At 45.7% G+C, this 23,838-nt stretch overlaps 1 protein-coding gene across 4 annotated transcripts in view; it reads right to left on the reverse strand.

The window, feature by feature from the left end:
- Positions 1 to 20,342, reverse strand: part of tiam2a (TIAM Rac1 associated GEF 2a) — a 64,951-nt gene extending 44,609 nt beyond the window's left edge. The window contains exon 1 of one of the 4 annotated variants that reach the window (XM_062468934.1): positions 20,263 to 20,342. The gene's annotated coding sequence lies outside the window, so the exon portion shown is untranslated. The other 3 variants (XM_062468932.1, XM_062468935.1, XM_062468933.1) reach the window with 3 other exon arrangements.
- Positions 20,343 to 23,838: the final 3,496 nt, after the last annotated feature.

Consider the following 23,838-nt stretch of genomic DNA (forward strand, 5'->3'; position numbering starts at 1 on the left):
AGCCCCCATCTCTGTGTTTTCCTTAATAGTCCCCGCCAGGAGCCATCTGTTCAGGGTGGGGGAGGAGGCGCGGGACCCCCTGTCACCCCTTCCCCGCCAGGCTCACCCTGCACACCCCACACACCCTCTGGCCTGGCAGTCTTCTGCCCACGCCCACAGACTACTCTCACATGCGTGTACTGTTGACTCTGGCAGCGCCTCCATGCTGAAGGCTAAAGCCTTGTGCCGATTCAGAGAGATGCGAGGACAGACTTCACCGGGGAATGAAGCGCAAACACAGCAGAGTTGTACGTTGGAGTGGTGTGGCAGTGTTTGCCGCCACATTTTTCCCTTGTGAGAACACGTGGGTGTCCTTGAGACATGAAATTCAGACCGGCCACACAAACCCTCTCACACACACAGTGTGTGTGCACAAGAACCTGTATACACATACTTCAGACACACATCCAACGTAACAGACTTCACAATGTGTTGCCGATATCCAGACTACTATTTATAGGCCCCATGTCCTTGGAGGTAAACTTGAGGAACAAAGCACTGCTAAGAAGCATTGACACAGCAGTGTGAAACACCGGACTGATCCCCAGAGGACAATGCCTGGAGACTTACTGCTAGAACTCCATGCTGGTGCAGTTTTCAACCCGCTCTGCTGAAGGCACCTCCAACATCACAAAACACAAGCTGTGCATTTCTCCGGGGCTGCTCCTAGCCAGGCACACCATTAACTTACAATCTTGGGTACGGTTAAACAGAAAATAATGTTCAAATGCAGATGTTATCAGCTTGGGTTAAAACTGATATTTGACAAGTGAAATGAGATAATAAACAGTTGGAAGAAATGTGCCATTAATCATTTAGACATCCATTATGGAGGTATCACAAAAGGTGTTGGTTCCCGTGAAATTCGTTGTTCTCTTTCAGGAGCCATGAGGTCATTAGTTATATTTAGTTATCAGGACCTCCCTCATATTACCTTCCCTCGGTCTAATCGCAGCCCATGGGACCTCCTCTCCTTTCACTTTGAAGCTGAGGCGCCACACAGCTCTTAAAGGAGCAGTACGCTCAATCCAGAACACAATATTGCATCTCCCCGAAAGAAAACAAAAACTGGCATAGACATCTCAATTATGTATGGCAGAACTAAGTGTTCTGATTCGAGCTCTCCAGAAATCTCCTTTCCGCCGACGTCGACAACAACCACCAACACCACAGGATGTAAACAAGATGATGTCGCAAGACACATCTCAGGCTCTGAGCGTCATAGAGTCTAGATTAGTTGAGTGTCCTGTGGACGTTCATTTATGAGGAGAAAGTGAAGTCAATGAATCCCTCACTGCACCCCGAGATTATAGTGTGGTAGATGTCCAGCCAGCTTGCCAAGGCCACAGAGCATCAATCATAGTGCTTGTTAGTGTCCTATTTTGACTTTTTCATTGTACATGTAAAAGGCCCTTGCCTGGCTCCTAAACAAGATTGACATGGCGCCTTCCGGATGATTTATACACATATGTTCTTAACAACTTCTCAAAAATATGCCAAGGCAAAACCGGTCATTATTTTCTTGACAATGGGACCCCGCTGAAAGTAAACCCGATTCAAAAGCACTTCAGCAAACTTCACCAGATGCCATGTTGTGACTGCAGGATAGTTGGGAACTATAACAACGGTCCCATCGTGCCACATCAATTATTAGTTTGTGTGTGTGTGTTTTCTGCTTACAACAGCAAAAAGCTCAGCTAGCTGATAATAACCAGGTCTCTGGTGATAGTGAAAGGTCACCTTATGACAAACCCAATCTGGGAGTGTGTTAGAGCACACTCCCAGCAGTAAAAATGCCTTTCATAACTATCAAAACCAATAACAGGAAACAATACTTATGGTTACACAAACACGCGACAGAGCTGCCTACACCTGTGCACCTGGATAAAGATCAGATTTTTTTTCTCTGCTTGCTTCTAATCCTGGTGAGAATGTAAAGAAAGGAAAAACTGGATAAAACAGTGAGAGATAAAAAAAACATCCCTTACCTCAGTGTCCAAAGCTTTAATCTAAAAGCTCTTTGAAGAGCAAGCAAGGAGAATCTGAGTGCTCCCTGATCTTAAAGTGGGCTCTCCCTCTGTACAGGCTTGCTGTCTTAAAGCTACACATGCGCTCACACACACCGCACACAACGACTGGCTGTCTGACTCACTCACACACACACACACACACACACACACACACACAGAGAGAGACCGGGAGCCATGTGGAAACTCCCTCGCTGGCTTCCAGGGACAGCGAATCAGAATCCTCAGAAGTAACGCAGGGAAACGTAGCACACAGGGAGGAGAAGAGAGGAAAAAGTGAAAGTGCTCCGAGGCCTCGCCTCTCTCCAGAAGGAACCCAGAAAGGGTTATTTTAGAACCTACTACACCTCTATCCCTGCCGTTCCGTGTTGGGTTTTTCCCGCTATCCCGCTTTCCTGCTTGCTACGCTGGAGGACCCTAGGGTACTAACCCAAAGTGCTTTTCTGTGGTCGGCTTGAGCTGATCGGGTGAGACAAGCTGGTGTATAATACCCTATAATGCCTCGGAGGCAGTGGAGAAGTGGCGCTGTGACTGGGGCTGTTGTCTGACCTAACATACCAGTGACCTCCAGAGAGAGCTACGGAGAGACGGGGAGACAGAGAGTGGGGGAGATGGAGGAGGAGAGACCTTGCAGGGAGACAGAGAGGGGGAGAGGGAAGAGGAGAGACCTTGCAGGGAGACAGAGAGAGGGGGAGAGGGAGGGGGAGAGACCTTGCAGGGAGACCGAGAGAGGGGGAGAGGGAGGAGGAGAGACCTTGCAGGGAGATAGAGAGAGGGGGAGGAGGAGAGACCTTGCAGGGTGGATAAGGAGAGGAACAGACAGGGATGGGGGGAGGTAAGGTAAAACGTGAGGGCTGGAGGGAAAAAGGCAAAAAGGGTGGGGGGGGGGGGTGCAAACTGTGGAGGAATGAAGCGTAGCTGGATGGTTAGAAGGTTTGGAATGATATGTTAATTAAGGTGAGAGAAAGAGAAAGGGAAGGACAGAGACTCGAGAAGGAACATTTCAGGAATGCAGACCTAGGGTTCTGTTTTCCCAGCAGGGCCAGAATGTGACCACAGTTCAAAAAAACGCAGACACCACATACACAGCTCTATGATACATACGCACTCACAAAAAACACTCCATTCAGACAGAACCTCTGAGGAATCCAAGACCACGGTCCACAGCATGACTCCAGAATGTCAGACATTTCCAAATGCTTCTTTTCTCCCAAACTTTTTCCAAGACACGCATCTTCCAAATACTTTAATTACAAATTGTAGGCTAATCTCAGCCTACTTATTAAAACAGGAAATTATGAATGGAGATTTATATGAGTACTTCATGACATGATTTTCCTCAGAACTACCAGAAGGAGAGCTTTTGCAAAGCCACACCCCAGCACTCAAATACCCAATTCATCAACCGACTTGAGAACATATCTACTGTACCTCCTAAAAGACACCTACAAAAAGTATTCAAAAACATTTTTACATCAATGCTGAATCTATCCTCCTTATTATACTTCCAAAGCAGCAGCTGGATTAGACCAGCTTCCCTGAGGCCAGTAGCTTGGGAACAAGGAAATCAATTCCTCCAAGTTGGCAACAGCAAGAGCAGCTCAGAGACAGGCCTGGCAACATTGTCGCTGGCATAACGGCCCTCGTGACCTAGACTAGGGGGGAATTCTGATGCTTTTGTGAGGCAGTGGAGGGGACTAGAGAAGAGGTCGGTCAACGTACTTACCGAGACTTCTAGGCACAAAGGGAGGGAGGGAGGGCGTTAAGAAAAGGATGAGGAGTGGTGTTATACATATTCATGCAGAGCAGGTGTTGGGACTATTCCAGCGGATGAAATGAACTGACTCTAATTAAGTTCAATTAACAATGTTAATGAGCTTTCAGGGCCCGAATCAAATCCCTTTATGATGTGTGTCCTCGCTGCAGAACTGACCATGCTCATCTAGCCATCACAGCTGACTTACACTCCACAGGTCTGACAGGATGAGCACTTGAGACTTCAGGGAGTGTTGTATTACAAGACAGTAATGGAGGACATGTATTAAGACACTTTTATCCCAACCTTTCCCCTCATTGCAACTCTTCTTTTAGCCTAAGAGTACACTCGAGTGCTCCACCCACACAATGGACTACAGAGGTAATGACTGTTACCACCCCTTCTCTTACGCAAGTCTGTTCCCTTTTAAAAATGTATGAGGGGGAAGTGAACTAGTATGGGGACAGAGGGATGGTGGGTGGGGGCACGGTGTAGGTCTCGGAAGATGTGGCCCGGCGCAGGTCTGAGAGTGAAGAACATGGCCTCTGAGTGGCAGGCTGGAGAAGTGTGAGGTAACACAGAGTTCAACCACAGCATCAGGCTGAATATAGCTCCACTGTAGCTCGGAGGTTTTCCACATACAGCTGCTAGCCCAGCATGATAGCAAGACCCAAGGGGCCCTGGTACGGTCTGACAGTCCCTCTCTGGGCTTCACACAGACACACACCTACTCTGGCCCACACTTGCCCTAAGATAGCCAATTTCCTCACCACACCTCCCATCCCATCCCAGGTATTGTTACACACTACAGTAAAACCCACAGGGCCATAAATACTAGCTCATAAACAAGTAAAAGGTGAGTTTCCCCTCAGGCTGGTGAAGAACACACCCACTTCCAGCGTTGTCCTGGAACCCTACTCTTGAATACTGCAAATATGTGATTCACGACAGTCTGAGACCACCTGAGCCCCATTAATGTTTAACTTCCATCCATTCAACACTACTGGTGGTGCCCAAGGAGCCCTTTAAGAAGAGAGGGGAGGAGAGAGAGAGAGGGGAGGAGAGAGAGAGAGGGGAGGAGAGAGAGAGAGGGGAGGAGAGAGGGGAGGAGGAGGAGGAGGAGGAGGAGGAGGAGGAGGAGGAGGAGGAGGAGGAGGAGGAGGAGGAGGAGGAGGAGAGAGAGAGAGAGAAAGTAGAAGAAAAAAGAGATACAAATTTCCTTGAGCATGCTAGTAACCCAGTCTTTGTACACACCAGTGACAGATGCCCTCAGGTAGCTTGGGGCTGTTTATAATGTGCTGCTATTATTCCCCCGTGATCAGCAGAACCAGAGAGGCATCACCCAGACACAGTGCATCTTCAGGTAGGGGACATGAACTGCTTCATCAGCAGAGCGGAGCAACTTAGAACTGGAGCTCCACTCAAAGCTGGGAAGTCTACAGATATCTCAGTATGATTCAAAGCAATTAAGAGAGATTAGAGAGCTGATGGAGTGAGACAGAGAGCAAAGGAGACTGTCGGAATTCAAGCCCACCAGGTTCTCTGGAACACAAGGTCAGAGGTTAAGTCTTTTGTTCAGTGCCGAATTCTGTCTCTTTCCCCTCAACACACACACACCATTGTACCTCCACAGACACACACCACCACACACACACACACACACACACCGCTCAGTGCAACTTAATCAGTTGCTGAGCTCTGCTAATTTAGCATCTATTTGCAGGGCACAGAGGACAGAGAGAAAAAAAAAACCCTAACCCCTCCCCTCCCCCTGTCACTTCTGCTCAGTTCCGACAGACCTGGAGGTTGTCAAGACACGGGTGTTCGGGTGAATCGACATCCACATCAACTGTGTTTTGTCATCTCCCTCGCTGTCAGACACAGCCCCAGTGGAAGCATTCTACAAAGACTTTATATGCCCAAGATGCTGAAGTCTAGTCAGCTGTACAAACTTGTAGACAGACAGAACATTTGACTCCCCACTGACAAAGATGTGAGTGGATCCCCAGTCAGACCCCAGAGAAAACACCCGTTTGTTCCTGTTCTGAGGAGCTAGCTCTTTGATATCTTCCAGGGTGTGTGACTCTTGGGTAGTATTCCGTTTTTTTGTCAGTGCAGCCTCTGTGTGTGTGTGTATATGTGTGTGTGTGCGCGTGTCTGTTTGAGGGTGTACATTGTAAGGATATCAAATCAGCTACCAGTAGAATGGATAATCCTGGCCCTTGTTCAAAGGCAAACTGCGTGTAGGGGTGGGGGGGGTGTCACATTTTCACCATGTAGATTTAACCCTCAAATGACCTCTCGGTTCATTAAGCTGCTTAATTAGCATTGTGGTTAATGGAATGCTGATTTGCACCTGCAGCTCTTGCCCACACAAATTCACTTCTCCATCTGCTCACTGTAAGAGACATTCCTTTTCTCAACCTGTGACCGTCAAGCTGGACATAAAACCACTCAACATCTCTAGAGACATCAGATTTAAGAGAGAAGTTAAGGATTTGAAGGGGGTGACATTCTGGGTGTTCTGACTGAGGGGTCAGATACAAGGCCAGAGGGGGCCTCTGGAAAATGCAGTCCCCCACCCAACATAGTCCCCCTCAAGGATGACCTGGAAGAAGGATATAGCTCAGTGGTAGAGCATGTGACTGTGGATCATGAGGTGCCATATTTAAATCCTCCCCTGTACCGTGCGCTGCTCTCAAAAGAAGCGTCTGCTAAATAAATACATTGTTATTGTTGTTAATATAAGCCTGGGCATGGCAGCTTGCTTCCCATCATGAAGGAGCTGGACAGAGATGAAGAGAGGGGAAGAGGAAGGGTGGAAGGAGGAGATACTTAGGGGTTTAACTGTAATCAGTAATCCACAGCCAGAGCTTGTGCTCTAGCTCTGCTCTGGGAAGTAATACGCCCCAAACAAGTTGTCTTTACACAATCAAGGTGCCTTAAAAATGGACACAATGACAAACTCGACGCCCAAACCAACATTTCCCAAAACCTTCAGCCACCCCACCACCCCACAGGAGACACGCGTGGGTAACTGGATTGGCCATGCTAAAATTGAATCAGGTTGCCTCGTGTCTTTTGTCTGCTCTCGGGCGATCTGTCACCTCGTATCTGTGTGAGTCCAGACTGATTAATAAAATCAGTCCTGCTGGCTCACTCACACACACACACACACACCTACACACACACATTAGCATAGAAACCCTTATAGTGATGTTTACTGTCCTGGGAGATGGATTACAAGCTATTGGGTGATCCATCAGAGAAGATTGACCAGTGTAGTACAATATAGGTCAAGCAGACCTACTGCACACAGAGGTCAATATTAACACGGGGGGATTCAGGAACAATGATGTGGAGGGATTTGGGGACAGCCCCCCTCCCTCACACAGAGAAACAGATATGCATCTACGGCATCCAAGCACACCGACCCACATCACTGTGGTCAGACGAACTCGCATGAATAAAGCATTAGCTCTAACATCCATGAGTCAAGTGTCAGTTGACTAATGGCCTGAGAAGGGTAAGGTACAATGGTAATTGTTCGCTTGCATCACACTTAAGCTGGTGTATTAACTTCCAAGCGGACTAAATGCTGTTCATGTGCTGGAGCCTGGACTCATTTATCTGGGCCGGTGGGCTAGAGAACCAGGCCTTCTACTCCTCAGTCCCAGCAGAGCAGTGAGACTCACACACCTGCTACACTGGCACACCATGCTGAGGGCACCGCCAACGCATTTGCATCCAGATGCTGTGCATTGGTTGGGTGGTATGTGTGTGTGAGTGGGTGTTTGTGTGTGGCTTAAGTCCCATCCATCACTGCTTAAGACTTTCCCCTCCCTACATTCTTGGGGAGATCCAGCACTGGGGGTGTTGCTCCTCGTGGCCTCCCCCACGGTAACTACCCTCTCCCTGTGGTAAACACCCAAGACCCTGGCTCCACAGTTACCCACTACAGGCCTCAACTAACCAGCTTTGGGGGTGTAGGCTGATAGATTTCCATGTGCTGTGAGACTGGCTATCCACATGACAGGTTGGCATTAATGATGATGATGATTAGGATGATGATAGCTGAACCCTGCCCTTGAATCCTGTGCCAAGAGGATCCATATGTTAGCAATGCAGAGTGTTCTTCTTGGCTGGGTGTCCACAGGCAATTCTCTTTCGAGGTAAACCGTGTCTATTCAATCTTAAGAATGGATCAGTCACGTCACAAAGATTATAAATCATTCAGTTCCCAGTGATCCAATCTGTGGTTGATATCCAGCAGTCCTTCTGGACAAGGCTGTACCAGACAGGTGTGAACTGGGAATACATTAATATGTGAACAGATAAATAAATGTATGGGAATGAAAAGTAGAGCAGACAGAAGGCAATGACTGGGTCAATGTCGTGCTGCCTCAGCACTCTGTCTCTGATCACTGTTCTCAAAGGGATGTCTGGTAACAACACACACACACACACATCACCCCAGGAGTCTAGCATGGTTGTCTGCCATAAATGTTGATAGGCTATGCTGTGTGTGACCTCAGTGACCGATTGTGTTTGACGTGATCATATACAGTGCCTTGGTGAATGGTGACTGAATCAGACTGCAGCTAAAAGCTAAAGCTCTCGCAAGAATACACAATTGTAGCTCCGATCTACTCATGCCTTAATGATGGGGCAGTGATTTTGATAAGCCTATTAACTTACAATTTCACAGTCTGCAATTTTTGGTGCCGGCTTCCCTTCTTGCCTTTGGCAGCAGCAAGTGCTGCTTTTACCCTGGATTATATACGTGTTATTCTTTATATTTGTTGAATATTATAGTTTTCTCATCTTGTGTAAAATATGCAGCTCTGGTAGACTTGTTTGGACAGATGGTGAAAACACTGCCCCCTTTACATGAACAAGCTCATCGCTAGATTGGGAAAACCTGGGTTGAGTTGAGTTAACGAGTTGTTAACCATTGTTGGCGACACTGTTTGATTGGGCTTAGTGAAGTCAGCTAACAAAAAGATATCCTGGGTAAGTTGAACTTGCTTCACAGTATAGGCCTCAGAGCCATGTAAACAGGCCAGCGTAGCGCAACCCCTCTGCCACCAGATCCTCCCACCTCTCCCCTCTCCCCCCTCTCCCCTCTCCCGACCTCTTCTCCCAACACCCGTTGCAATAAATAAATGATCCGTCAGGACTAATCCAAGCTGTTTATAGAGACTGTGGCACAACGTGCTGCACCTGGTGAATCACATGTTTAGTGCACACGCGTTCAAACTCATACAAACTTTCTTTCTCATCCTCCAACACACACACACACACACAGTCTCACACACACACACACACACACACACAGTCACACACACTAATGAGTAAACATGGTGGTTAAAGTAGGAGCTCTGTAAACATCAGTCTACCACCTAGGAGCCAGACAGGCGTGGGGAGGACAGAGTCAATCTCCACTGGCCCTCTGGCCCTTCTGCCCTCCTCAGACTCCTCTGAACTACTAAGACAAAGCCACCAGAGGGAGAGATCTTCTCTCTCTGTTTTAGGCATACCTGAAATTCCAATGAAATCACTCGACTTGATCATAGAAAGAAATGCCCGATAAATTTGTACATTTGTAAAGTGAGGTTAAGAAAAAGAAAAGCAAGACTGCAGGGTGTTGTGCGAATTGACACCGTTTAAAATTATTGAATAGAATGCGCTAAGCATAAATAGAAGTCTAATTGAACTAGATCCATGCAATAAAACTATAAACAAAAAAAACCTTAGACTTTCATTTACTGGAATATCGACATACAGGTTCGCTTTATCAGTCTTAACTCATAAGATAGTACATATTACTGTAATGAGTTCTGCTTTATCAGAAGCCAAAGTCCAGTGGAGTTACTGGGGTGAGGTGTGCCTCAGTGTAACACGATTTGAATCTCTGCTATTCTGCCCCATCAGCAGCACCGGGACAATATTTATGATCTAGAGGTGTTAGTTGGCTGAGAGCCAAAATTCATGCACACACGCACACATAGAAACACACACACGCACACATAGAAACACACACAGCCGAGGCAAAACTGAGGAGTTTTCCTGACCAGATTCAGCTTTGAAAGATTGCAGTTACCCTGCCACCCTATTCATACACCCATATCATATAACAATGTGCTAACAGGTTGGGCCTGCGCTTGACTGTCTGTTTTTACTATGTGAGAAATGAGGCCAATGTGTGGACCCATCCCACAGAGGAACACTCAGTGCTCCAAACAGGTTTACCACCTGCAGGGTTTGCCATATGCATGCCAATGTGTCGTCATCGATCCATCGAACAGATGCTGCTTTGCTAATCAGTCACCTAGATACCTAGCAGAACTGTGTCTGGGCGACACAACCAAGGAGGTGCGTCGAAGAATAATTTGTGGAGAAGAAATGAGCGTGCGAGTCTGTGCATGTGTATGAGCAACCACCTTCCGCAGCTGGAGACATCCTTTGTCTCCTCGGTATCTTAAACTGCAGGAATGCTATGAAAAGATCTGGAACTGCTCAAACAAGATGACTGTCTTTTCAACAGCATCCATTCAGCCCAATTGATTTTATCACCTGAGAGACAAGACTGGCTTGGACTCAGGAAACATTATTACAAGAAAACAAACAAGGAGTACCAAGTCAAACACACCAAAACACTCCAACTAGTTCCTCGAGTTTCAGAAGCATTTGTGTGCTGGGCTTGTTTAACGCACCACAGTGCTTCCTTTACAAAACAAGGAACAACTCTTTTGTACTCCTCAAAGGTTTTTGTAAAAGGTTTCAACATGAGACGTGAATAGGGGGGTCAGCGTAGCGAGCCAGGCCGGGCACAGCCTGGCACACAGACTATGAGAGGGTAAGCACTAGCAGATGGGCCACATGTGCAGGACTTTTATTGACATGATTGAATTAAGGTCCACATCAAGCTCATTATTATCCCATCCATGTGGCGGCAACGGAATGTCAATGAGGACACGCGCGTGTTAGGTGGCCATGCAACTGCCTGACAAGAAAACTCAGTCTGGCATCACAGGCGGTAAAAATGAAGGCTCGCTGGAGCATGCACATAGACAACAGAGGGTCTTTAATACATTTGGTCATTGGTTTTTAATACAATTTCATGTATGATGATTAATTTGCCAATCGAATTATTGTTCACAGGCAGATGTGCAGGAAGCTGTGGATCTCCCATAGGAAAGGGTGGAAATCGACAGGCAGATGCTCCAACCAGTTGAGTTCAGAGGGGTCAAGCTGGACTATTATCAGAGGACAAGGGGGGTATTCACTCTGGGCCTTAATCTGGGCGGGTTTAAATGAGACAGAGCTGGCTAGTTAACGCCCCCCCCCCCTCCCAGAGAACACTTTTTTTGGTACAATACTGGTTGTGTTAGATTCTGCAGTGGTGGGCAGGAGACCGGCTGTATCCCCACCCAGAGAGGACAGAGCAGGAGGAGAAAGACACATTTGGAGAGAGAGAGAGAGACAGGTAGTGTTCTGTAAATCAGAGAAAGCAGGAAAAGAGAGGGAGAGAGAAAGAAATATTGGCTGTGTCCAGAGACTAGCAAGGTCCATCATCAGGCCTCAGACTCAATGACTCCTGCGAGGGAAAAACTGTTGCCACAGGGTTGGAATGTTCTTTTGAATGTGGACTTTATGGATAATAACAGCAAAGAACAAGAAATAAGGGAATTTGACAACACTGGACAAGCACACTATCAACAGTTTAACACAACAGCCTAGTTCAACACAGCCAGACATAATGGCCACATACAGTGGTACAAACTTGATAGTAGACTTGGACCGAGTATAATTAGCTGCCACTCATGCGTATCTCCATAAATGTGATCGTTCCTAACATCCCTGACCTGCTGAGAAACCAAGCCCCCCGCCAGGTCAAATCTGTAGTGAATACTAAAGCAGTGTGCAAGTGTGAATTTGTAATGTCGAATAAACTACTGACTTCACCTGGCATCTTTAACTCAGCAAAAAGCTCAGGTATTTCACATGGCAGAGAAAGAAGGTGTGTGTGAGTATGTGCGTGAGTGTTGGGGGGGGGGGGGGGTTGAGTCTCCAGCTTGTTAAAATACATAGTAGTTAACTGAGTAGGGGAGTACAGTAAGGGGACAGTGGTGCAGGATAACATAGCATAATTAGCCGTCCAAAAGGTACACACACACACACACACACACACACACACACTTCATCTACTAAGGAAGAATAGCTCTAGTCTTTCTCAGCAGCAGCTCAGGTGTACCACTGGCTACCTAGTGACTAATGGCCTTGATGGGCTGTAAGCAACTAATGACTCCCCCAATGCTAATAAAGACAAAGGGTTTCCCTGATTAAAACAGTCTCCTCATCCAACAGCCCCCCCCATTCACATGGAGGCACGTCGAGGGAGGGAAAAAACAAGAAGGGAAGAGAGAGAGAGAGACAGAGAGAGAGAGAGGGAGAAAAAGAAAAGGATGGAAGAGGAGAGGAGAGAGGGACACTACTAATATGGCAGGTAGTCTATATCATTAGGGTACTACTGAGCTTCAAGCCTGAGCCTCAGGAACCCTCCGTGCTTGGCTTTTCTCTAAACTGTTATTATTAGTTATGGCTATGAACCGATGAGATGTAAAATATCATTAGCATTTATTTTTTTTAAGAACCGCCTGTTTCCAGTGAAGCTGCTTTCTCCACACGAGCAGACCACAGAGCTTGCTGCCTGGCTTACACTCCCACTGGAGACGATGTCCAAACTCTCCCCAAATTACTACCTCCCGCCACTAGAAACTGGAGAACTGCCTACAGAGACATGGAAGAGTTCAAAATAACTTTTAATGAAATGCCGTTATTACTGGAGTGATTTCAATGATGATTCCTAGCATGGCAGACATGCACCTTTAATCAAAATTGATGGAGCAAATTGGATACCAAAGCTGTCTGTGTCTGCAATTGGGAGAGATAATGAGGGAAGCAAAGCAGAATATATTACTAGGCTTAGCTAAACCAACTGGAAATAAATGAGTTGGCATGTCTGAGGTATAAATGTGTCTATGACACAGTGTGTGACAGTGCCTGTTGACAGAGTGACATCAGTGTTAGTCACCATATTAAGGTGTGTTCCCTCTTAAATCACTGCTCTCTTATGCGACTGTGGATAAATGACATTAGGAGGCTGTGAAGTCACATGTGTCCCAATGTGAGGATGAGTGAATGGGCTGACTAGCCACTCACAAGCATGAGACTGAATCATTCCCACGGATGCAGTGTGGGTCACGTCTTGGACTGAAAAGTTTCGCAGCTTTTATGAAATGCCCGAAATAAACTACAGGTGGGGAAGAACTGAAGGAGACAAAGCCGAACGGCTGCTCTTTGCTATTCTTTTGGCGGCAGTTGTGAATCTTTCGAGTGAAGCGACAGAGAACGTTACTACTTCAGAATAAAAGTCAGTCCTCACAGCAGCAGCACTGCAATGTGACAGCCGCTTCATCTCCATAGCGGACGGTGGAAGGCCTTGGGAAAGACATTTGGTGCAACACAAAGATGCTGTGTTGTATAGCTAAATGGAATGCCGTCAGAAGCTATGTGCCATAACATGTGGCGTGGTTTAACCCCCCACACGCATTTCTGGAGAAATCTCCTCAGACAGACACACAGACAGTCAAAAGCCCGCTCCAACTGTTAGCAGTTGTTTTACTGCACAGAGGATGTGTGCATTTTTCCCTCCCCTTGTGAGTCAGCCCTTCCTTTTGCCTGAGAGCCAGTCTAAACTGAAGGTACCGTGCCCTCTAACACACCCTCCCAGGGTGGCCCATCTGGATCAACCAACAAAGGGTCTGTTGACTGTGTGTGTGCATGTGTGTGTGTCGGGGGGTGGAGATGTGACCCATAACCACTAATCCTAAGAGGCAGAATGTGTCAGGTCTGGGTAGAAAAGGAGAGGTCATTATGTGTGCATGGACACTTTCAACAGCAAGGTTTAAGTAGCTGGTTGTCCACCCTTTTAAAAGAGGCAGCGTACATAGCGCTAAGACCTGAGGCCATAAAAGAAGTCTGCCTTCATCTTGGCTCTCGTACCTTGAACAACGTTAGGATTGACTTGTGGACAGACTAGGAGACGGCTTCTCAGATGACAGCCGAGAATAGCCTTTGGCATATACAGTATTCTGTACACACAGCAGGCACGCACCTGTCAGTTGGTTTACAGTACACTCCTCCTGCTGTGCCCCTGGTCATCTTTAGGATATTCTTTACCTTTCATGTCTTGCCTAAATATGACATTGAACATTCAGTGATAATTTCAAATCCTGTCCCCTGTGTGAAATGGTATCAGTCATCACCTTTTACACCCAACTGACATGCCAATGACCCCTCTCAGACTCAAACTTTAAAGCTTGCCATTTAAGACCATGTCAGGGATAATATCATATGGATAAATGAGAGTCATATTAATATTATATAATATTTCACCAGCTCCTGGGTAATGACATTCAACTCTCCACATACCATATGTGGCTGATACTATAGTTGACATGGGCTTAACCCAAAGTGGAGTGGCCATTAGCTTGCAGGTGATACTGGCTGGGTGGATTGTATTAGAAAGTAGACCATTCCTTTCCTGGCTTTTTCAACAAAAGAGTTGCAACTCGGTTAATCACTATGAAAGCTAGCCTTCTTTGGCTTTTCTAAAGAAGAGTTATACATTGCAAGTGGAACATGGTGAACTCACAATCACCGTAGCAGAAGTACTTCAACTTGGCTAAAAAACTGTTCATGTCACCCAGTAGCTCCACTAAAGGTAATCAAGAGGAAAATCTGGCCCCACCTATCCGGAGCACATTTTCTCCCAGCTGGCACAGACACAGCCCTAGAGGGAGACCAACTAAATGTTCTCTATTCACACCTGTATCATCGTCAGGGAAACAGCCTACAGCTGAAAGCTAACCATGTTGATATTGAGAGAGACAGCCAGGATACGGGGTCCACTGAGCCACTTGTCCAGGGTTAAATCGCTCTTATGTAACGGCCTGTTGCAGATCGAGGCCTTGGCCCCGGCTTTGGCAGTTGGCACAGAGCAGTGGTGCTGAAGACTTCTGGACGCAAAAGAGGAAACTCAAGTCGAGCGTGGTGAGAAGTAGAGAATGGGGTCCGGAGGGCTGGGCACAGAACACACACATGGTGGCAGGCACAAAATACACTGATTTTCCTCCAACCTTGCTAAACCACCCAAAAGCCTCTTGACCACACCTAAAAAGACCTGACGAGGTGGAAACAGCTCTCCTCTACATAAAATACCAAACGTTTGACACCAAACGGCATTCCTTACCGGGTTATCCTTACTAAACCCCCAAAAAGGAATATGCATAGTCCCTACGCTCAAACATACATATTCACTAGTAGTGTTACCTGAAGGTCCTCCAACACCAAGCTGAGGCCTGACACGTCCAGTAAGCCTTGCTGTTGTAAGCTCCAGGAAAGAGATTATATGGATAATTTTACCTCTTTATGAATCAAATCTAATTGAGCTGGCACAGTGTTTAGATGCCAGGATTGCACATGACCTAAGGCAATCAAGCCCCTTTCGCTGTTTACATTGGACAGATGCCAAATAACTGAACCAATGTGCCAAGGCCTTAGACTGAGGAAGGAAGGAAAGAAGCTTATCTACCTCCCAAATCAAACTAAAGACTGTTAATGTGAGGGGGGGGAGCAGTGCTAATGAGGCTGAAAATGCACCTCACATTCCACACTGCTGCGGTCAAGCCTCTCACAACCACTTCACATTGTCTGTTAGGAACCCCATAAATAGAGGAAAAGGTATTTGATTAGCATGTTAGTTATGTTAAGCTAGCTGGGAGACAAAGTATAGTTATAAGCCTATGTGACTTGTGACTTGCTGTTTTGTTCGACCTTCGCTAGTAAACACCTCGTAATAAAGACAAGATAAGACGGAGACAACATTTGGGTGCGTTACCAAAGCTCCATTCAGGAGCAAGAGGGATGTGTACCCTTTCCGGAAGCTTCTTAGCCCATCATGGAGAACAACGGCAGACGCATGGCGCCAACAGGAAAGCCTGACGCCAAGACCTTCAGCCAATAACACACCAGCTGTGTTTGCACTACCAATAGGGGAATGATGAAGGGGGAGACCTTCTGGCTACTGGTTTCAGAGGTAAGCCAGATCCATCACAATTACTGCACAATGGAGATTTTCTGCGTGGATGAGGTGTGACCCAGCCCAGTGAGCACATAAAAAAGGCATATTGAACCACAAGCCCATACACATCTACAGTGTACACACAACTTGCTGTCCTTTCACACACATCACTGACATGTAGACGCATGTATCAAATCACAACTGTATTTGAGGTAGCGCTTATTATCTGGGCTTCAACCTCTCATCCCACATGAAAAGACCATATGACATATTGTTCATGGAAGGGCAACATCGAAACAGCACACTGCTTATCATTGCTTCAGGATATCACACAAGTTCAACACCCCCTCCGCCCTCCCCAGGTTTTTATGCCAGACTGATGTATTGCAATTTGTCTGATGTACACTGTCCTACAATAACCCTACCATGCTAGCTGGTGTGTCAGTGCCCCTTCCACTACACGACTCGCCTCTCTCTCTCTCTCTCTCCCTCACCCCATCTCTCCCTCATTCACTTTGTCTCCTCCTCCTCATGCAGAAGATCTTAATCTGCAAGCTAATTTGACACATGACTTAATCTCTCGCCACCATTTCATCTTCATTTTCCAAACCACATGGGTGTATCTCAGAACGCGCCCCGCAACAAAAAAAACAATTCAATTTGACCCAACACATTCATCTCCTCAAAGGCTTCAATTTGCTGTCGTTTAGGGGTGTCAACCTGAACACAAATAAGCTTCCAGAGCTTCCCATCTGCTCAACTCAGGAAAAGACCCATGTCTGACTTATGAACCAAAGAATGCTCATCTTTTTTGTGCAGTGGTAGATACAGCTGAACTCTGGGACAAATTATAACAGCAACCTCAGCAAATTGTTTATTCTATCAGTCCAACTGAATGGCAGTGCTACTAAATAAACTAAATATAGAAGCCCTGGCCTGGTGCATACTACAAACATGTACAGTTTACAACTGTATATTTTCAGCAGGGACTACAACTCAAATGGTTAATGGTAATGTTTTAGGCTAGGCTGCACTGTTCGGCACCTGATGCAACCACTTAGTGAAGCTGGCCTGGAGAGGAAGGTCTTTGTAGTGTTGAAGTAGGATATGGGTCCAACCAACCCTCTGTATGAGGTAGAAAGTCAAAGACCAACACTAGTTTACTGTAGCCCTGTCCAATAGCATGATGGGAGGGGACCCTGGGGACAGAAAGTGGACAAACTCACTCATTTGCCTGTCTGCGGTATGGTGACTATGATCACAGAAAAGTCCCTTCCAGGACTCTGTCAACGCTCCCTTGAGCTCACCTGCTTATTATAGCTCTCCTCCAAACACTACTGCCCACATGCTACAACGATGCCACACTTCTGCCAGTGCCTCAAGAGTCAAACATGACTTCAGCCACAGACAGAAATAAACTGTCAGTAGAAGGCACCATTATGCTTCCCCATCGTGACTAAAAGGGGAAAGTGGAATTTGAGTCAGCTCTTAAAGTTATATTGTCATGGAGACATAACAAGAACCAAAGAAATGGTGGTAGACTGTTTACATGTTGTATGACCTTGAAACCAGTAAGGTTTCCAATCAGGGTTTTAAAAGAAGAGCACACAATAAGAGGAACCACACAGACAGCTCTTCTCCTTTCCCCTCACCCTGCCTCCACCTACAGACAGTAAAAAGTCCTTCATCCTGCTGCCTTTGGGAATGTGACAATAAGCACAGATATTACCCCTGCCTGATAAGTCACATGCATGCTGCCTTATATGGAGATAAATGTGCTGAGAGAAGACATGAAACATTGGCGTTTCTAAGAGAGTGTGCTAGCACTTCAGAATTAACGATGGGCACTTGCACACAGCTTTCCAAACAGGCTATGAGAGAACAGCCATAAGTCTCTCCGTTGACAAAGGCCTGCACAACAGACAAAAACGCTCTCCTCTTTGTTTCACAATTTCTAATTGAATTAAACATCAGAGAATTGCTTCATGGGTCTAGATTAAGTATGTGCTAATCCATGACCTAAACACAATGGAGGTTCACCTCAGTGATATATTCAGCCTTGTTACAGGCAAAACAATGTGCAAAGTGTCAAACTGCAAATTACCAAACTACAAAGTCTCAAAAATTAAGTTATTGTATCATACTTCCCCCGAGCTCATTAAAGTTGATTTAGACGAGCAATGAGTTGCAGATGCCTGTGGAGAGAGCATGTGCCTCCCACTGACAGAGAAGCATTACAACATCACCCTACCCGCCTTTGTCACTGGTAAACAACTTACATTTAACAGTGGGGGTGGGGGTTAGAGGGGAATCCTTCTAGACACGGTCACATCAGTGTGAATGAGAACTCACAATGTTTTCCATTGAGCTCTCTCACTGCTCGCACTATCGATTCGGAAGAAAACCAAACTTAAAAATAGATGGGGGGGGAATGATTTAAAAAGTCATAATGAAAATCATAATGTTCCTTGTGGTCGTGGAATCTCTGCCGGGAAGAAATACAACCGCAAAACCTAGGCATGCAGAACATTTGTGTTACAGCCATCCAAAAAGGCTCCAGAGTTCACAATAACAAAAATCTAGATATTGTGCACTGCAAAGTACACTAAACAGGCATTAGATATAGACGGATTCTGAAATATAAGCCATTGGGCCAGCAGGTCCTCAAATAAACAAACACTCAACATTCTTAGGATAAAATTGAGCACACACACTTGTTGGCTACTAGACAAGGACCCCAAAGACAAATTGAAATATTCACTTAAGTTTAAATTAATCATCAGAAGAATGTTGTGTGCAATCCACAGAGTCCATCTTCTGTCCAGACCTTCTGTAACCTTGTAGGCCTGGTCTTATCCAATCATATGTACTCAGAGAAACTAATTATTTTTTGTTGCATATATAACAAGAACATATAAGAGTGTTCAGGCAGACAAATGGTTTGAGTGTAGTCTCTGTAAGTGAAACATTAACCTTTTATTAAAACTACTCAATGGGCAGAGTGATGGTATGAGTCCATTCAAATCCCAAAACGTCTGCTTTAAATGGACACTTGGGTGCTTGCTTTCCATGACATGGAGGCTAGGGAGCCATAAGGCATGCCCATACCTTCCTCCTGTCCTCTGGGTGTGTTTACACTGACCAGCCCCTACCCTCCAGGGTTCCACTGGCCCTTTTGTTGTGCTTGTATGGTCCAGGAGCCCCACCACCCCTCCTCAAGCCCTCGGCCTCCCTTACACCATCCCATGTCACAGCACTTCCCCAAACAACAAAGAGACTAGGTAAATCACCTCCACTACCACACAATCATGAGGGAGCAGGCCTGGCAGTTACGGACATAGACGCTCACATTCCTCGCCTCATAAATCAGCACAACACAAAGGACACACTGAATTGCCCTCCACTCACACTGTTGACAGCTCCATGTTGAACATCTTGAACTCTATTCAAGATCGAAATGTAATGTGTGTGTAATAGTATTTGGTCTATTGTGCTAAAATTATTACTGCAAGTAGTTGTAAATTATAAATAAATCAAAATATCACATTGGGTTGTAGTATAATTCTCGCTATATTCAAAGTTTGGGCATGGGAGCAATTGCTCTCCTTAATTTTGTTGACGTGCCGTTGTGGCTGAAATGTGAGATCGAACTACCTGTTTGGAAAGATAACAATAGTTTTACAGACCTACATGCCCGGTCAGTCAACTTTAATTCTAAGCAGTCCAGACCATGATCGTATCGTCATGGACTGACACTTTAAAATGAACAAAAGGAATTCCGAAAGTTACAGAAACCTAAAACGAAAAGCAGTTTTCTTGATCAGAAACGCCGCATAAACTATTGTATTTGGACACAGCTGCAGCAGCTGTAACAACGTCGTCAATTAGGGACACTGCTCTGTATCACTAACTTTTTATAGAAAGCCCACCACCGTATTTTCTAACACTGTCTGTCCCGTCATCTACATCACATCCCTAGAGCACAAAAATAACCATACTAAAAAGCTATATTCCTTATAATTTATAGTCGCATATTGGCGCGTGGACTGTAAAGACGCGCTTATGAGAATTCGGCCGTCCACAGTGAACGTAAAATAAGTTTGCAATTAAACTTACCGGTTGACTGCTCTACTGCTGAAGACACAATTGTGGTCACTGGTTTTTCACCTCTCCCGTACAAATAAACATTCGATATACGTGTTTTTTTGTCGATTTGCTATTTTGCTTTAATACTGAATGGTTGGTTGCTAGTCCCACGCTTTGTAAATGCAATGCTCTCAGGACTCACTCACCGCAGAGAAAATCCGACTCCTCCCAGACAATGTGGGGTTAAACCCCTCCTCTCTTCGATGGAGATTCAAAGCGATAGACAAATTGAGTTGGGAATGCATTGCAAATGAGAAAATAGGATGTGAATCGTTTCAGTCGATGAATGTTATGTTTATTTCTTACAAAACTTTAATACATGTATGTATTATCGAGGGTCAAGAAAATAATGTTACAAACTAAACCAAATATCATAAACTAACGAAATAACAAATATCAAAATGTAATTAGACAAATACAAAATACGGATTTATTATTACAAAATAATTGAATAGTGTGTTTTTGTTCTTTAAATAGGTGCCAAAGTCCCTAAGCCCCAAAATACTTAAATATTTAAGGAGTACGCACCTTTTGCATAACATTTACACCACTGTCTGTCAAGCATTGTCTGTCAAGTAGGCTGAATGAAAAAGGAAACAGACAGGTTTTGATAACATCAGACAACAAGGCTGCTAGCCTGTGTTTTTTGTGTGTGTGAGGGTATGTATACGTCCGCCTGTCTCTGTGTGCATGTCTGTGTGTGTGTGTGTGTGTGTATCTGTGTCTCAGGTCAATGGCACTTCATCAATCCAGTGGTAAACGCCAGGCAGATAAGACATGCAGTGGAACCGGCCTGACCTTCCTACACTGTCCCGTTAGATGCTTGTAAACATTATCAGGATTCCATGAGAGCATTCAATGTGAGCATGTCTGCCAGTCACAGCTAATCTGCATATCAGCTTCTTTACAGCAGCAATAAAGGGCTGAGTGGAGATGCTTATCTCTGCTGTCTGTTGTACTCACAGATAGCCCTCCTCTTTTAATGGAGGACTGTCTTCACAACAACACATGCCTCATTCCTGAGCATTGAACAAGATACAAGAACACCAACTGAAATGGGCAAGGCACTCTGCCCCTGCAGTTATCCAACCATATCATTTTAATCCAGTTGATCCCTGATTATGCTTCTGAGAGAAGCGATCCCACGGGATTGCAGTATGTTAATGAGTTAAACTGCAGAGGGATATGCAATCAGCACACAAATGAACCCACCACTGGACCCACGTGGCTCAAAGCTAGAAAATCACTGTATAACTGATTCAAATAGTGCCCAAGTCCCTTGTTGCATTCTAGAAGGCATAATAGGAAGTGACGAATAGGAAATGAACCATGGATGAATACCAGAGTAAACAACAAGTGAAGTGATCCAGATCACCCCGTCTGTGTGTAATGCCCGGTCAGCTGGGACTGGCCTGGCCCAACGCGGGTCTTTGTATTCCATTGTCTGGCAGCTTTCAGGAGGACTGGTCACTCTGCATCTCATTACGGCTAATTGGCTCTAACGGACACGCTGTCGCCCGTCACCTCTCCCTTCCTGACTGAGGGACATGTATCACCTCTACCTCCCCCCAAGTCACTGGTCCCCAGGCCTGGTGTGAGGGAGGTGTGGTGCGGGCATGTCCCACACTGTTCAAAAAAACGGAGTTAAAAAAATGTATTTTTCTGGCAGCAGGGGTGCAGGCAGACAGACAAGCAGACAGGCAGCAGACAGACAGGCAGAGACAAACAGACAAAAGCACACAGAAAAGGGACACAGACACAGAGAGTTGCACATGGAAACACACAAACCCTTGCACACACAGTGGGATAGAAATTATACAATTTCTCAAACACACAAACAGATATACACTCTAACAGACCAGCCCCCCCCCCCCCATACACACATACACATTTACAAAAAGACAAAGACTGGCATACTACACACAAGCAGAAAAAAACAACCACTCATTAACACCTCTGCCTCTCCCCGCTGAGCCAGTCCCCCAAATTCAAATGAGGCCAGTTTCCTGAACGACTGTAGCCTACCTTTCTGCTGTGCCTAGTAAATACAGACTGTTCCTTGACTCTGACCACCCAAATACTGTTTGAACAATGCCCTTCTGCAGTACTTTCTGTATGCACTGTATATATGCTCTGTATGTCGCTTTGGATAAAAGCATCTGCAAAATGAAAAGAAAAAACTCCAGCCAGCCACAGTAACACTCCCCACTTCTGCTGCTAGTTTCATCCATCATTATGGTGCCTCTAATAGGGTCGTCATGGTAATTGTGTCGGGGAGAGAGAGAGCCCCCCTGCTAAGTGATTTTTCTCACACTTCTGTGCTTGGCTATTGTACAGTGTCATTATTGCTCTCTTGACTGTCGACCCCTGGCCAACACGGGCTGTACATTGGCTGTAATTTCCACTGTAATTTGTCATGTGGTATGTAATGAGGACTCACTGGGAACAATGAAAGAGCTTTGTCTGAAACGGTTGTTTCAAAGGATGTGTGTGCCTGTGTTCCTGTTAAGACAGTAATCAGACACACACTCACTCACCACACCCAAAAACACCTATGGATTTGGGTCGTCTTTCTAAATACAGCCTTGTAACATACAAAAAGCACCTTTTACAGACAACCACAATTCACTCACAGAAGACAACCACAGCAGACAGTACATACTCTAGACAAGTCTCATCTTACAGGAAACAACAAAGACTTCACACTGTACGTAAACCTAACAGAAAGACATACAGCACAAATAAACACCATAAAAATGGCATTGAATTGAGGGAGACAGGTCTTGAACACAATCTAAGTGATGGCTTGGACTCCTTTAATGGGTCAGCTAATGTGAAATCAATGGGGACAAACCAGGAGCTCTATCAAAGCAGCTTTTGGCCTCCAGAGAACAGAACAGTGGTGTGTTCCTAGTAGAGAGGTTAGGGATGGTTGTTGACAGTGAGGAAAGGGGTCTGGATTCCTCATGGTGCATGCCTGCTGTTACAGCCTGCCGTGTGGACCTGTATGGATGTGGCTGTGGGGTAAATCTTAGGCCTGATGGATCTACTGCACAAGGCCCTCCTCATCGGTTTGGCCGCCTGTATGTCTGCTAGACAATATGTCATCTGGGTGTCAGTATTAAAAAAAGAGAGAGGAGAGCGCAGAGGAACAGAGAGAGAGAGAGAGAGAGACAGAGAGAGGAGAAACAAAGAGAGTAGAGAGGAGAGGATGTTTGTGTTGTCGGTTTTTGGGACGGACAGAGAGCAAAAGTCTGGACTAGACTCAGTCATGGGAGACTGGGAGAACAGTGTGTGAGAAAGACGAACGAGAGGATGAAAAGAAATATGCCTTTAGGAGAGCGCTTGTGACTTCTACTGCTGTGGTGATACAAACCACAGGTCACATCGTAACTGAGGGAGATAGTTCACTGGTACGTTAAGGGCATGAGTGGACTACCAACCTCCCAACCCAAACTAGACGACAACCTCAAGGCCCTTCTTGAAATACTGAGAACTTCGCCAACTTTCACACAGGTCAGATACATTCCATTCTGAATTGGGGGAGGATTTGAGCAGGGTTTTAAATCCTGTGAAAGAGTCCAAAGCTGAGTGCTGCCATCTCGTAACCCCTTGTCTGTATAAAGATCTCAAAGCAGAGTTCTGCTGTCTAGGGATTGAGTCTCAGGATAGTCGCTATATGATTTAGTCACTGACAGACTTGAAAATTGCCTGCTGGAAAA

This window comes from Osmerus eperlanus, chromosome 9 (assembly GCF_963692335.1).
Source record: "Osmerus eperlanus chromosome 9, fOsmEpe2.1, whole genome shotgun sequence".
NCBI lineage: Eukaryota > Metazoa > Chordata > Actinopteri > Osmeriformes > Osmeridae > Osmerus > Osmerus eperlanus.